Source organism: Bombus huntii, chromosome 11 (assembly GCF_024542735.1).
Source record: "Bombus huntii isolate Logan2020A chromosome 11, iyBomHunt1.1, whole genome shotgun sequence".
Lineage (NCBI taxonomy): Eukaryota > Metazoa > Arthropoda > Insecta > Hymenoptera > Apidae > Bombus > Bombus huntii.
In genome coordinates, this window is record NC_066248.1 from 8,905,417 (window position 1) to 8,921,622 (window position 16,206).

Genomic DNA, 16,206 nt, shown 5'->3' on the forward strand with positions numbered 1-16,206 from the left:
TTTCCTTCGTGGTTTCTTTTTTTTTCCTTATCCGGTTCCTCGTCATGCTTCCTCGTCCAGACTACTACGGTTCAACCTCTCGTCTCCTGTCCAACATCCTCGACGTCGTGGTCGTGGTCGTTGTCGTTGTCGTTGTCGTTGGCCGAGACCTCGTTCATCCTCCGCAACCCTTTCTCGAAAAACGGCCGGATGGGAGCAGGATTTTGTGTGACGAAAAAAGGAGAAACTCTAGCGAACGATTCGACAGAGAAACGCGGCAGGAAACGAGGGAGGAGAAGGCAGTCGTACAGAGGGTGGCTGTTGAACAGCGAAGGTAAACGCGAAGGAGAAACGAGGAGAGGCAGCGAAGGGAAATAGAGAGGGACAAGCCGGAACAGGGATGCGATTCCGCCCAATTTATAGCGGACCGGATTAAGCCGTAATCCCCTTTGGTACACGCTGCGCGTGCGGTGTCGCGTAATAATGATTCGAGTGAAAATATAACAAATATACCGAGTTGGTGCCGAAAATGTCTAAATTAGAGTGGAGTCGGCTGATCCGCGGCCGAGTCGATCAGCGCGGCTTTCAGCCGAAATCGAACGGATTTTCCCTCGCGTTCGATGATCAGGCGGGGGTAGGGCAGTATCTGGTCACTCGCGTAATTGTATTCTACACCGATTTACACACCCCGGGATCTTCGGCCGGATTGTTTTAATAAGGGCCGAACGAAATTCCGGATACGATTATTTTGTTGCTCGTCCGCGTGGATTCGGAGATCTAGGAAATGGGACGTGCTCCGTGTTTTTGGAGATTTCCCTCGGAAATAGCGTTATAGTTGGTTACTATATTCGGGGATAGGTAGATGCGATATTAGAATAGATTATGTTTGTAACGTTTTTCGTTGCTGGCATATCTTCGATTTGAAGGATTTGAGTTTGGTTGAATTTTTATTAAATAATAAAATGCTAAGTACGAATTTCAATACTGCGTATAGTTAAGTTTTCACTAATAAGGGAGACTAAAAAGAATTATATGCTAGGATTGATTATTTTTTCAAGAAATGTTTTGGTTTTCAATAAGGCAATGTTGAACATTGTATGCAAATAAAATAAAACTGGAAAAAGAAATTATTATCTAAAAGTATGAAAAAAGGGGTTGTAACGCTAGGTAGAAAAAATCACCCAACAGAATATTGCATGTATTATAAAATAATATTTGTAGATCGCTAACAATAATAATTTTTTTTGTAATTTCGCAACGAACTTTCAGGACAACTCAATATTTATTAGATTTGCTAGACTACCAATGGGTGCTGCATTTATACTATTTATAAAATATTTTGGAAATTAAAATATATTCTTTTATTGAAAATATTTTCTATACGATGTCTTTAAAATATTTAATATAGCGAAATTTCCAAAATATACATCAGAAACTATAACGTATAATAGTTGACCTAAGTACCTCCATTGGCTATTAAATTTTCATACGCTCTCTAAGTACTTGGTAATTATTTGTCATACACGATGGCCCCGAAACAACATACACACATTTATCGTACACTCGAACGTGCAAGCTCTTGGATGCATGCTCGACGTACGAACGTCATTAACTTTGTTTCCGCTTGATTTTGTCAAAGAAGGGGGCTTAATAACTTCGTTAGATACGGAAGAAACATTGGAAAAACGAACGGAAAACCGAGTCGAATAGAAAATTGGCGAATGCAAATTCCGTGCGCGGATTAAGCGGCCAGATTCGTTGCCTCGTATTTCTCGTGCTCGTTAAATCCTGATGTACTTGTCATTGACGCGTTCTTATTATCACCGTTCATTACACGATAATCATGTTTATAATTCGTATTTATAAATCGTATTTAAGTATCGTATTTATAATCGTGATCGTTATACGAGTATCAGGCCATTACATTGTCGTTAGCACGGCTGACTCGTCCAAGCCGGTAAAATCATTCTTTCGAACGATACACACGTACATACATACAGAGAGCTGTGCATATGCAAGAATGACGCGTACAAACGCATTGCCTCGATTTCTGCCGGCATAAAGAAGTTAATTATCGCGACGTTTAATTATGTATTTATTTTTAGAACCCTTTGTCGAGCCACGAGTCCTTTACCGAGAAAAGAGTTACGCCGATTCTCGGTAACCCTTCCCCCTTCGTCCATTGCTAGCTGACTGCTAATGAATTTTCACCTTTTTTCGCCTTATTTGCTCATTAGTGCCTTACCCTCGCCTCGTCTCACCCTCTCCCACCCTTTTCCTCCCAGCCGTCCGCTATTTCTCCACGCTATGCGTCGTCCACCATTTCTGCCTTCTTCCATCTTCCGTCTTCCTCCCCCGCCTTGGTTAATCCACCGTAGAAGGAACTCTTTTCTACGTTCGTGTAAGAGAATGGAATCCGTATACACGTACGCACCGGGATCCTTTAGAAGGCTCCGCTTGAAAACTCGATGTTTGGCGGGTCGTCGGTGAAATACTTGTTTGCAGGACGGCAGAGTACTAATTAAAGTTTAAATAATTCGTTTGTTGATCGTTAAATTATTAGCCGGATCGTAGGAATGTAAATTGTTCGGTTGATTAGCTGCTATTCTATGGTAGACGGTCAAAAAGTCGCTAATAATTAGAACGTGGACATTCAGGCATTTGTGAGAAATTTAACGACACAAAAATGTACACAATGGAAATATTGTAATGTGCAACGTTACATGTACAAAGTATCCGGAGCAACGGGTTTATTATAATATTCAGCAATATGGAATATATATCTGTATTTAGTTTGTATTTCTTTATATTCGCGAAACACGAAATTGCATAAGTAAATCTGGTAACATAGATTTTTGAAATTACGCTATAAAGTAGAATCGCGCTTTGTCGAAGGGATCTATCGATTATATCGCGTGAATGGCGGAAGTGGTGTTCGATCGTGGACGACCGTGCAGCATCCGTAAGGAAGCGATTCGAGTCGTTTAAAAGCGCGAGCAAAAAATTAATTGAACCGCCGGGAAAAAGGTCGCCGCGAAAACGTTCAATCTCTAGTGGCCTTACACGCCGGCCACTCATTACGCTTCTTCATTACGCTTTTTCTCGCAATAATATCAATCGTCCCACCACCGACCCTTCGATCCCCATTACCGAACGTCGGTGCTCCTTCGTGTTCCTGTGTCGCGTGAGTTACACGCACGTTCCTCCATGAGAAAAAGGACCGGCCCGAGCAAAGAGGAAAGGAGAAGCAAGACAAAAAAAGAAAATACGTAGGAACAATGAAGGTAGAAGCAATCGAGCCGGTACGACGGTAGCTAACGGCCTCGTTAAGAAACCGATCGCGGGCGCGCGGATCGAAGATGCGTTTTTAATGATTCTCGAAAGTTGCTGGCTCGCGGGTTCCCGCGTCTCTCGCGATTCCATAAGTCGCGGACGTCGCTTCTAACGAGGGAGTTGCGTAGTAGTAGCGTGACGAGCATAGCCAGGAAAAGAGGCAAAAGAGAAGGGACGACCGCCACAGCATACAGCACGGTGAAGAAGGTGGAGTAGGCGAGTGAGAAGAAGAAGAAGGGATGAGGGTAAGGGGAAGGTGGATGGTGCTTTACCGAGGGTACGACATTATTAACAGTCTCTCGTTATTTATTCCTCGTTAATCCCATGCATTTATTACACGGCCTCGTACTCTGCTTTCTCTCTAAGTATTCGTACAGACCTCCCCCAAGCAGCTCGGTTCTCTTCTCTTGGCCGCGACTGATTTTCCTCCTCGGCTGCTCCTTTCCCCTCCGTTTGAACCTTCCCGCGTGCACCATCGAGGAAGCATAATTACTCGGCCGTTGAGATACGCTTTCTCGCATGACCCACACGTAAGCTTGGAGCTGTAATGAACGGTTGGGAACAACGACTTGTAATGGCCGAATGAAAGCATGAACGCGAACGATAGAGCGAGATAGATGTCGAAGGAGGAGGGAGAAACGTGGCAGTGCGCGTTTCTAGCTTAAAGGTAATTTATTATCGATCGCGTTTGTAATCGCGTGTTAGCCTTCGTAGTGCGCCGTCTCGCTCTTCGTCGTTCTCTCGCTCTCTCTCTTTCTCTTTCTGATTCCCTGTTGGTCGGTCTCGCGCGCACAGGCTGACCCCTCCGGGCGAGCGCGATGAACGCGCTTAATTAGTGTGCTTAATTAATAATTCCAGCGGCGGGGCCACTCCTCTACGCGGAGATGCGTGAAAACGCTCGTTATGCCTTCCTGAATTCCTCGGTCTCCGACGCCGGCCTTTGTCAGAGCATTCGCGGCGATCCTTCAGTCCCTCGTTCTCTTGATCTTCGATAAAGATCTCCGCTCCGAGGATCCTCACGGACTGTCTCAATGTATCGGGCATTTGTATTCTGCTATTCGAACCTGCTCCTTCCGCTTGTAGATCTATGTAGATCCTTGTACAACAACTAGATTACTCTAGGTCGCGAACTTGACGCGCTATAATATTTAGAACGACCGTAATACCGGTATTAACCGAGAGGACAGAACGACGGATATGTAATTCTTTATAAGTTTTAGAAATTTAAGTAATTTTTTGAAAAACATATTCCTTGAAATTTTTACACTTTGCTCTTTTAGTAAGTTAAACTCTAAGGAATCTTTGATTTCTGTTTCATAATCTTAGGGAACCTCGAGCACACTCAAAGCTTGATTAGTCAACTATGCAATAGTCCCATTATGCACCATAGTTATTCATGATACAGTGTCCGCTTAAAGCCACGGGACGTGAATTAAATGATCCCTGACGGTCGATGCTAGGAAAGAAACGTCGGTAGAAAGCCAAGTAGGAAGATCTAGAAACGGGTCGTTCGTTGCTGGAGACCGTGAGGCGCGTCGTAAATACGTAGTTAGGGGAACACAAATACCTAAAATGATAATCTCTTTACGAAGGATACAGGAAGGTTTACGTTCCATGGCCCGTTTCGTGGCATCGCTTTCTTCTCGGGCTATATCCCCGTGGCTTACTAACTCGTTCGAATGTAAATGGTGAATAGCGGGCCGCTAGCCGGGGTGCAGCCCAAGGAGGCAGCCTCAAAGCGCACGGCAAACAAAGTCTTTGTTTCGAGAAGACGGCGCGACTGGAATGCTGCCACAGAACATTAACCAAGCAGCTAGCATAGCAGAGAACATAGTAATGTTCCGGCGAGCGGGCTAGGTGCATAATGTGACGTAACGTAATATAATGCGACGGGACCATGCCGTTCGAGCTGTTGCATGGAGTAAACCGAAAGACCAAAGGCAGAAACCACGTGGAAAGACGGCACTCGTGGGGCATGGCAGGGGAGGCAGATCATACGCTCGACGAACAATTCCATGGTTACAAGGTCAAAGGGACTGCGCTGTGGCTCGAAAACCTAGCTGCCGTATCGTTTTTTAAGCCCTTCGCTTTTACCAGTTAGGAAACGTTACGGTTTATCTTCTTTCTCTTCTTTTTTGCTAGGCAATTCTTTTTCACATTCTTCCTTTTTTTTTTTGTTCCTGTGTTTTAAGGAGCACAGGGTGGATGCAATATTTTCGTGGAATTTTCGAAACGAGATTTGCTCTGCCTACGCTCGGCTCAGGGATTAATCCCCCGTAGTACTGGCCTCTGTCGGGCTGTTTCAAGGCAGATTTCGTTGTTCCACGCGATTTCAACCGCGCTTTTAAACGTTAATAATATTGGGCTGTAAAAAGTGATTTACTGGCCTTCAAAGTTCCTTTATTACTGTCACGAGCCGGTAGAAATCACAAACGTTTCTAGGACGAATCTAAAAATGATGTAAGGTAAATTAGCTATTTAATGGCCGGTAAAATTAGATTCGAGGAAAACAATGTACTTCGAAAAATGCGTACGGAACTCTTTGGAGAGTGATAATCGTTTCCTTGGTCACTACCCTCGCCGTGGTGACCTATTTGCCCGCGTAGGCGAATATCGATACTCGTCATTTTCACGCCGCGGAAGGCAGCCCTATCCCCTAGTTCCCGAATCGTTTTCTGTTATTTCCATATTTCAAATTTCAATCTCGAAATTCCCCTCCACCTCACCCTTCTTCGCGTGTGCTCGCACACGAACGGACTGAAACTTTTCGTGCTCGGAACCCACATAGGGACACGCGAAATTGAACTTCGTACGAATACACACGGACCTAACGGTTACACCAACGAACTCGGGAACGTTGTTGTATCTGTACGACACGCTAACTCGATAAAGCTACAAGCTGAACCGACGTTGTGTGCGAACAAATCAGGGGAGTTTAGAGGTCTGTACGAAGGTCTTAGCTGCGCTCGCGATGCAGAAATATTGGAAACGCGCGGATTAAGTAGGCCATGTAACGCAATTGCCATGAATTTACAGGTTGGTACTTGAACAATGCTATTTTATGCTATCAGTTAATTGTTCTAACCCAAATTTAATCGAAATGAGACTTGTAAGAGTATGTTTTAAAGTAACTTGATTAGTTATTCGTTGTACAAGTTATTTTTTAGTATGTATCCATTTCCGATTGAAAAACTAACAGTTGCTTAGATTAAAGAATAAAATCTACCTACTCTGATACTCGGAACTTAATATTCATAATCTGTTAGAAAATTATAGAAATCTTCTAGATTCAAAATTCAATCTGTCCGCTCCAGCATGCAGAACTTGATATTTGTCTTCTATTACAAATCTATAGAAATCTCCGCTCTTCTAAAAATTAATCTATCCATTCGTTTTATAATTTTCGTAAAAAGCGGCGTCAAAAGCATCGCAAGATCGCCCCAACGTGTTCATAATACGTGTATACCCTGACGAGGGAGGAAGTTGAGAAGACGCAATCGCGAAGAAAGAGGAGAACGTGCGATAGCACGAGGAATGTGGAGGATCGTGATAGACGAGGAAAGAGGTAGGCGAACAATCCATATATGCAGATCCGAGATTTGCAAGAGGTGGCCGGCTTCGATTCTGGGCTCGAAGTTATTATCACATATATTAGATAACTGACCCTGCTACCCCTTGCTGCCACCTTTCTTCTATCACTATACGTCTGTTGGCGTGTGTGGCTGCCGCATTTCGCCCACCCCCGTACCTTCTCGCCCGGCAGATACAATATCGTGCCGGCTGAACCGCGCGGTTATGGTAAGAACCCTTTATTGTTTTATATTGTTTCCAAGCTGCCTTTATTATATGGCCAGAGCAGCCATCTCCTCCTCTACTCTTCCTCTTTTCTCTTTTCCCTTCTTCCTCGTCGTACCGTAGTGCCGGCAGAATCAAAATAAAATTGCCGTGAACGTGCGCGCTAGTATTATACGAAGGATTAGGAGATGCGCGAGGGGATGCTAGGCAAGAATCAAACTTCGCTGAGAATCAAATTTAGTCGGAAACCAGATCTAACAAAAATAGGAAATGATAATTTCAATTATCAACGTATAATTATTTGATAGATGATTCGTTAGAGCTCCGAAATTACCTCTCTGATTCCTTGTTAATTGCTTATGCAAAATTTGAATGTAGCTTATTGTTGACTATACGACACCTCATAAATACTTATCATCTGCTATTATACATCGCGAGCTTAAGATACCCACAGTTAAAGAAGAAATATCCAAATTCAGTAAGAGATATAATATGAGAGTTAACAACCACCAAAACCCATTAGTTAGCCAATTACTTGACACGACGGATCAGATCCGCAGACTAAAAAGACATTACCCTTTAGATTTAAGCATTAGATTCAACTACAATCAAACGTACTATAAACACTTATAATACAAGTTACAGTATCACGCCAAAATAATTTACTTATAATTCTCAATGATAATTAATTGTAAAAATTCTACCAAATAAAAAAAAAATTTACTGTTATGTCGTTCGAAAAGTTTCTTTCGTTTTATATTATTGTATCGAATTACGTATGATCCATTTTGTTCTATCGAAATAAAGATCACAACGTTCGACAGCGTAGGTTTCATGTTTGTATAGAGATGCGTCGTTGTAAAAGACGTGTCTGTAAAAGAAAGACACTTTCCGGACAACGTAATACATAGCAGAACTCACATTGCCACTCGTGTGATGCGGCCGTAACGCGCGTCTCTTCGATTGTTTGCGATTTAAAACAATGTGGGTTAGACTTTTCTCTAGTTACGGTCATTTTAAAATGCGATGTCGATTGCGGAATATCGAATATTAATTGAGACACAGGTAGTTCTTAAATCGCCATGCTCGTAGAAATATGTGTATATGTTAATAGTGTTCGATTTTACGCGCGCAAGCGACAGTGATAAAGGCCCGGTACGAGGCGAAATTGACAATAACAGCGTTGCGGCGTCACGTTCATTGTTTGCCCGGCGCGTTACCATAACGAAACGGGAACTGATGAAGTGGTTCCTCGAAAAATGACAATGATTATCGAACATTTTAATTACAATATTTACACGCCTATCAACGTGAACAAAGCTGTTTGTCGACGGCACGCTTGTCCCGGCAAACGAACGATTACAGGTCGATCATCAGTCGCTCGATGCAGATGGTCGTTGATGGCGCGTGGACATTTGATGTTGTCCAGCTTCTATGGTTGTTAATAGCATAAGATCACGTGTGAAATATCGGTCACTGCAAATTTGTCAATAATCGAATCATTGTATTACCTTCTGAACGATACTTGTGAAATAATACTTTTAGTTATCATATGAATTTTTCTCGAAGTATCATTTGCTGTAAAACGCGATCAACTATAGTAATATTTACTCTTCGCCCATTTCGGTCCTTCTCTGTCTTGAATTTGCTCCAACACTTGAAATCTTCTTGATATCTTCGATTCTATTCGCTATATATGTATAAATAAATTATTAAAATTGATGGATATGAAACAATAAACATACATAATCAACATATATAAAATAAACAAATCATATTTTAACCTGGATAAAGAAATTATTAATTTTGCTGAAGGTATTTACGTATTCTTAGTAATTCTGTATACGAATCAAAATGCAATAGCTCTCAATTATGGTCCTACTTAAAATTATCCAAAATTCTATAACAGATTATGTACACATTTGACACATCTAGCTTTTCGTCCCTTAAACCAGTACGCGGATTTACTTAACGTTCCCCGATAATGGAATGTTAAATAGTACAGGTATTTTCGAGTCTACACAGCAAGAGCCAACATCTCCCTTTTTCATCCTCTAAAAGGGTGTCGAAGGAGCGATATAACGCAAATACAGGCCGGTTCCCTGGAAAGAGATTTCTTCCGTGACGGGATCGATCGATCATCCACGGTACTCATCGATCGAGATGAGTCCCGCGTGTCTTCCGCTCGCAACCACAACCCACGATACCACGCGAAAATCGCACGCACACGCGCACCGCTCGTATTTACCTTGTGGTTTCGATCGTAGCTTATTTAAATATAAATTACACGCGCGCGCGCGCGCGCGCGCGCACTTGGTGAACTGCTTCGATTATCGTGGACGATCTTGCGCCTCGCAGACGTTTCGATTCGATGGTCAAAAGAAGATCAGCTGTATCGTTTCGTGATCATAATTGCGAAGAGGCCAAGTGTGATCGACGATTTTCGACCGATAGTTGGAGACGGTTCGACGATTGAGAGCCACTCTTTGTGCCTTTTGTGCTTCGCGGATAACGATCATTATGCGATCGTAATGGCGCGAGATTGTCGGTCTACTCGGTCCAGCCGTGTAAAGCCACCACACCCGTTCTATACACGTGTATACCCACGTTCGACGTACCGATGTATCAATTTCTCAGAAGACATGACCAAGCGACATAATAATCTGCCCGGGTACCTACGAACGATCGATATCGATGTTTGAACGCTCGCTCATCGATGTTGGAGACATTGCGGAGAGGTTGTTGTCGTTTGATCGATTTCGGCTGTTCCTTTTCGTATCTAGATTTTCAATCGTTTGAATATTTTTGAATTCGTAAGATCGAAGTTATAGGTGAATCGTAATTTTTCGCGTAGCATTCACCTGGAGACGATTTTCTGGAATCGTGTCAAATAGATGTATAAAAACAGGCGTCCGTTTGTCTTCTTTAATTTCTAGTTAGATCTCATTTTGATTTGCTATTAAAAGAACTGTGGGAAAGTATTGTGCTAGTAGGTTTGGTAACGGTATCATTTGTTTCAATATCGTTCACATCAACACAAAATCAAGTATGATGCTCCGTCAGTCTATATTTTTTTTATTATTATTATTATTTAATTTGTACTTTACAATTTGTCCAGCTGGACATTTGGTAAGTTTTTTTTAACTTGATTGCTAAATAACAATGTGGATGACTACCCCCAGCGGGATACCATCTTCGAATTTGTCTATTTTATTTCTTTAGTGAGGCCAGTGGGGTGTTTTCTTTTTAGTCTTTTTTCTATGAGAGTTTTGCTCGCTTCAGCAGCCAGCTGGTTTGGATGTGTTGCCGTTCTTTCCTTGTATTTTTCTGCGTACCTGCCGATTTCTTCCTTGACCGTTGGTATTTTTAAGTCTTTGTGTATATCCTCGTTTTTGACATACCATGGGACGTTGACCATTGTTCTCAGTATTTTCGATTGCAGCGACTGTAGTTTATTTATGTGGCTCATTACTGCTGTCCCCCATAGCGGTATTTCGTACGTCCAGATTGGTTTTATTATCGTTTTGTAGATTTTTATTTTATTTTCTATGTTGAGTCTAGAGTTTCGACTAGTTAGCCAGTACATTTGTCTTCTTTTTATCCATATTTTGTCTATAATTGATTTAGTATGTTGTTCCTAAGTCTATATGCACGCAGTCACCATTCGTCGCTCACTCCTCTCGTTACAACGGTTCCAACGCTCTTTTTTCACGCTGATCATCCTCCTTGACAACGCTGACAACACTAACTTCTCAACTTACGACTACCTGTTAATTCGTCTTCCTCCCTTAAGCATCCCTTTGTCCTTTCTCATAGCCCCACCACGTATGTGTTCCGCGACCATCCACGGCCATGGTCACATAGGGCTTTTTTCCGCGCAACTATTCCACTGAAGGATCGACGACACATTGATGGGCCTATTGAAGTTTCCAGACCCTTTTGGCCTGTCGGCACTTAGGCTTCCTCGCAACATTGTTTATGGTTCACGCGATATTTCTTAGGCAATCTGTCCACGATACTACAGAACTATCACGTGAATTTATCAAGATAATTTCATCCGGATATTAAAAGTTATTAATACGGTAGATTCCTTCAATAAATATCCATAAATACGAATTGTTGGTTGTCACATGGATTCTTCAGCGAAAGGGGTCAATGGCCAAATAATTGAAATCGAAGGTATGCGCGTGATTGCCTGGTAAATGCTCGTTAATACGCGACGGCCAGCCGAAACGTTAGCTTTGTTCTAATAACGTTTAATTTACTTTGACTGGTTCTAAATCGTGGCAAATTACACGGGATTGCGGCCGCGTTGTTCATGATCGAAACCAGCATTCCAACGTCTGAATCTACGCGCGTGACGAGACCCCCGTTGCCTCTGATGCAAGTGCAACGCTCAAAGATGCGTTTCCAGCGCGGATGCGATCGATAGTTCGCCGAATGCGAATAGCAGCTGCGTAAATTTCTACATGAACGATAAAACATTCCCTAGAAAATGTACGGAAAATGGTTGTTGAAACGTGTAACAGCTTCGGGTTCTTGTGTACTCTCCCTAACATTTCACCTTTCTTTACACGATGCTGATTCTCACGAATAATAATAATGATGAAAATGCTATTAATAATGATAAAGAAGAAAAGAAAGAAAATACATTATAGTTATAATTACGGAACTGGAATTATGTTGTTTCATTTTGTAGAGATTTACTCTGCTAGAGAGAACACATTTTCTGTGTAAAAACTGTTGTGTAAGTTCGTTTACATAAGATGTATGTATCATTGTTCTGTTATTCTTTGCAAATGGATTGATCAATTTCATTTTTACATTATAAAGAATTCATCTATGTATTCTTATGTTCTTCGTAAAACAGTTTTCCAAATATTGGGACGATTAATTGCTCAGACGAACGTAAAGGACAATATTCGTAAAAGAAGTTTGTAATCTAATTAGTATGCTCCATCAGAGAATTCTTTTACTAAACATTCATTAAGATTTCTATTATATTCCCTAAAATGTATCATTGAAACGAACGCATTACACAAGCTAATAACATCTTGGGTTTTTCAAGTACAATCGAATCAAAAAGCTGTTGTTTGCTTCCAGAATGTGTAAGTACTTGAAAAATACAGAGTCGCTTACGGCATCTTATCTTATACTTTGATTACGGTGCCAAAGAACAACACGTCTTAGCCCTGGAGCGTCTGTGGGCTTCTTGTTTTAGCCTGGGAAAACTGCTGTTAAATTATGCGACTTCTTCGTACGTTTCTTGTTGCTTATTCGCTTATTCTTCCCCTCACCCCGGTGGCTCGTGTAATTTTCTGCGTAATTAATCATTACATCGGACAAAAAGCTCTCCCTCGTTAACAGCGGCAATGATACAGAAAGTATTTTAACGAACCTGTTCTTAAGCAGCATGACTGGGTACAATCATATACATACATGCATAGACATAATCTACTTTTAGATTACAGTAGAATTACAATCTAACAAATTCTCATTAGTTAGTTAATTACGTGATATAAGAAGTGGCCGTATTAAACGTCTCCTTATTTTCTAAAGTACGAAATTAACAGGTGGATGCCAGGTTTGAATCTTTGTTTGATATTCAGTCGTCGTAACTCACCTTAAAAAAGAAGAAATTTTATATGATGCGCGTGTGTTGAGCATTAAGATGTGCTATAATAAAATTGTCAGAACTTTATTATTTGACGTCATGAATCATCAGAATATTCGCATAACTTTTTTAGGAGTTTAAGCTTGGGAAACACATTTCGTACATGCTTCTAAGAATATAAATTTACCACTTGAAGACCTTATATATCTAAATGTTAAAATAATCTGACGCTGATTCGTGGAATTCATTTCTTAGATTTCAATCATCGAAGCAATATCAGTATGTATACAGCACCTTGGTGATTAACAAGCTTAGTCATTAGAATTCCATCGTAACCCTCGATTCTATTAAAACGTTAAAAAGTACCGGAACATTCGACCGAAAATCAATAATCAAACACTCTAACGATATTTCCTACATCGATAAAAATACCACAATAAATCAAAAGGATATCAAGACCAAAGCAGGAGACAGCAGACATCAAACCAAAGAAGATGACGAGACATAAATTTCATTCCATGGAACGCAATATCCGTGGTGCAATGGCTAGTCGATGTAAGAAACAAGTAAACTTGCTCGCGATCCGCGACCTCGATTAAGGCTGCAACGGGCAATGTTGGATCCTTCGTCCTTCCCGCAATCGTTCTGTTCCATCCAGATCAAGTTGAATGTCTGTCGAGGGAGCTACTTAATTCGCGATGGCGTGGTATCACGGTAGGCCGCGCGACACGCTGCACAATGGCTCAGAACGCGATTCGAACTCTGCTGTCCGGCAAAAAGTTAATTCATTTTCAGGGTTCTTACTGAGGATACGGTGACCCGCAGGGGCTCTCAGTTTCCCTGTACACTGCTATGCCCGTTGCCTATTTTGTGCAATATCGTTGTTAGAATGTACAGTGGCGGACAAAAGGAGGTTTATAAAATAAGAAATATAAAAAGACAGCGTAACCTTACAAACTGAATTTATATTTAATAAGAGCAACGAATAAATGTGATATATATCACACATAGATAATTTTTAACAATATGTTGAGAGATTTTTAGTATAGAAGTTACGAAAATTGATAGCGTGTCGGTTTTAAACTTTCATTTATCCACCGCTTCTCCTTTTTTTTTTTTATTTGGAAGAATTTTACAACCAATTCTCATTGAGAATTATAAGTAAATTATTCTGGCATGGTACTATAACGTGAATAATAAGTGTTTATCGTATGTTTGATTCTAAAATCTAATGTTTGTCTGAATCTAATGTTTCTAATGTTTAAATCTAGAACTCGGCTTCCGACATTAATTTCAATTTTAAATAATTTAAAATAATTACTTCATAATACAGGTTATTTCATAGTAGAAGATAGTGCATATTTTAATTCGACTAAAGAATAAAGTATCAATTCAAAGAGTCGTATGTATATTCTAACTATCATATATTCATAAAAAATAAGTAAGTATCCGATGATTTATGGACGGGAGTGTACATCTCGGACGATGGATTTCCACGTTGGAAACGATATAGGAAGACGGTAGGAAGGATCTCGTTTCAACATCGTCTCGATCGCGAATCCGATTTCTAAATAACCGTGGAGATTGGGTGTTTGCGGTGCTCACCGGCTGAGGAACGGGGATTTGACTCGTCTGGAGGATCGAGGTTGAGCAATGCGACTCGAGTGCTATTGTATTCGAGGAGGAAATTACGCGAGAAATGACGAGGAGGGGGGGGGGGGGGGGGTGCTGGGCTCGACCGAGTTCCGCGGGCCGGTCGAACGAATTCGAGCACAGACAGTCGAGTTTGTTACAAACAAACAGATGCCGCGACGATTTAAGGATGACGGAAACTCGATCGCGAGACTTTTTGGTTTTCAAAGTGATGCGGAATGATATAAAAATTGGGGGATAATAGATTTATATTTATATAGATTCTTCTTTAGAACCATCGTTATTGAGGGGCGCGTCAGAGATTGTAAATGTTAAGTAAATTCAGAAGTTTTCTGAAAAGAGATCCTATAAGTCTACGACATATGTGAAATATGTATATGTATTATAAAATTTCTATTCGTTTTGTACATACAAAACGGGCAAAGTTCTTTAAGAATGATTATAATTGTGAATTAATCTTCCCAACAATGTTTTACCGGTCCCTTTTCTCAGCGAGTGTCTCAATCCTGACACGTGTTTGGTGATCTTTCAATACACAAAGGCTAAGTGGAACCGATCATCATTAAAATTCTTATGGCTATTTTATCACGAATATTTACTCGTTGTCAGAAGCTAGCTGCCATCTTTCCAAGCATACAATATCGTTCTTATGAACCATTGTATCGCGGCAAGAATAACAAAATCCGCTTTCGCATATTCGACCCGTTTCTTGGCGCACAAAAGCTAAATACCATAACTGCGGCACAGTTCCAACATTGCATTGAAGCAGAGAGTTTTTTCGAAACACGTATTCTCGTGTATAGAAAATAGATTTCTATTTGCCTGTAAGGAGCTTGATACGTATTATCAGTGTAATGCCAGTAATAGGTTCTTAATTATCCAGGCTTTGCGACGGTTGTTTTATATGTACATTAATTTCATCTGCGTACATATAGAGCTTACGATGTGTCATAGCTTCGAGTTTCGTGCGCCATAAGGTGCAAGGGACCGAAAACGCAGGTGTAGCCAACAACAGATGGTATCAGTCCCTGTCGGTCGATTGGAGCTCATGGGGATTTGTTAATTCAATTATAGACTCAGTCGTCGACGCAATACGATCATTGAATAAGTAGATACAAATGCTTCCTCTCTTCCGACTATGCTAATTTGATGTTCGTTTAAAGAGGGTAAAAAGACCAAATATATCTATCATTTGTACGCGTAAGGAGGATGTTTATGCAAATTTATATTTTTATGGGGTCAGTTAGATTTATTTTATCTGCCAAACATCATAAGAAGAACCTATTGTACGTTGCATATTTTATATTGAAGATTACAAAGAGGAAATATCGCAAGATCATTTATCTTCTCGTAGCCATTTAACTTTAAAAATAAATTAAAGTAAACTATTTTGGTAACATGAGATTGATTGACAATATTCTGAAATTAAGGACTGCTCCCCTGTGAAGAATGGAGAATATGACATACCGTGTCCAGCTTCTATAATCATCATAACTTTTGCATGATTTTCTAATTCTGTATGTTTCTACAACCGTATTTTTCATAAATGCACAAACATTCCTGCTCTGGACATAACCCGATACAAGAATAGGAAGACACGACTTCGACGATAAGCAAAATGAAATCACGCGAAGAATGTCAACCTGCAGGTGGCAAGGACGATCTTAGAGAGAGGGCGGGGGAGGAGGGGAGCAACAGCGTAACAAAAGAAAACGCGCAGCAACTCCTTCTTCCCTTGCTTAAAAAATCTCCCAAAGTATAAAACAAACCATAAACAGGCGCATTAATTCAACGGTATGGCCCTTAAAATGCGCCCGCGTGGGAATGGAGTG

General features: G+C 40.9%; 1 protein-coding gene and 1 pseudogene across 3 annotated transcripts in view; both read left to right on the forward strand.

Annotated features, from left to right (window-relative positions):
• The window catches only part of LOC126871382 (LIM/homeobox protein Lhx9), a 416,377-nt gene that overhangs the window by 135,777 nt on the left and 264,394 nt on the right, over window positions 1-16,206 (forward strand). The window lies entirely within an intron of this gene.
• On the forward strand, window positions 5,210-5,690 carry LOC126871312 (uncharacterized; annotated as a pseudogene).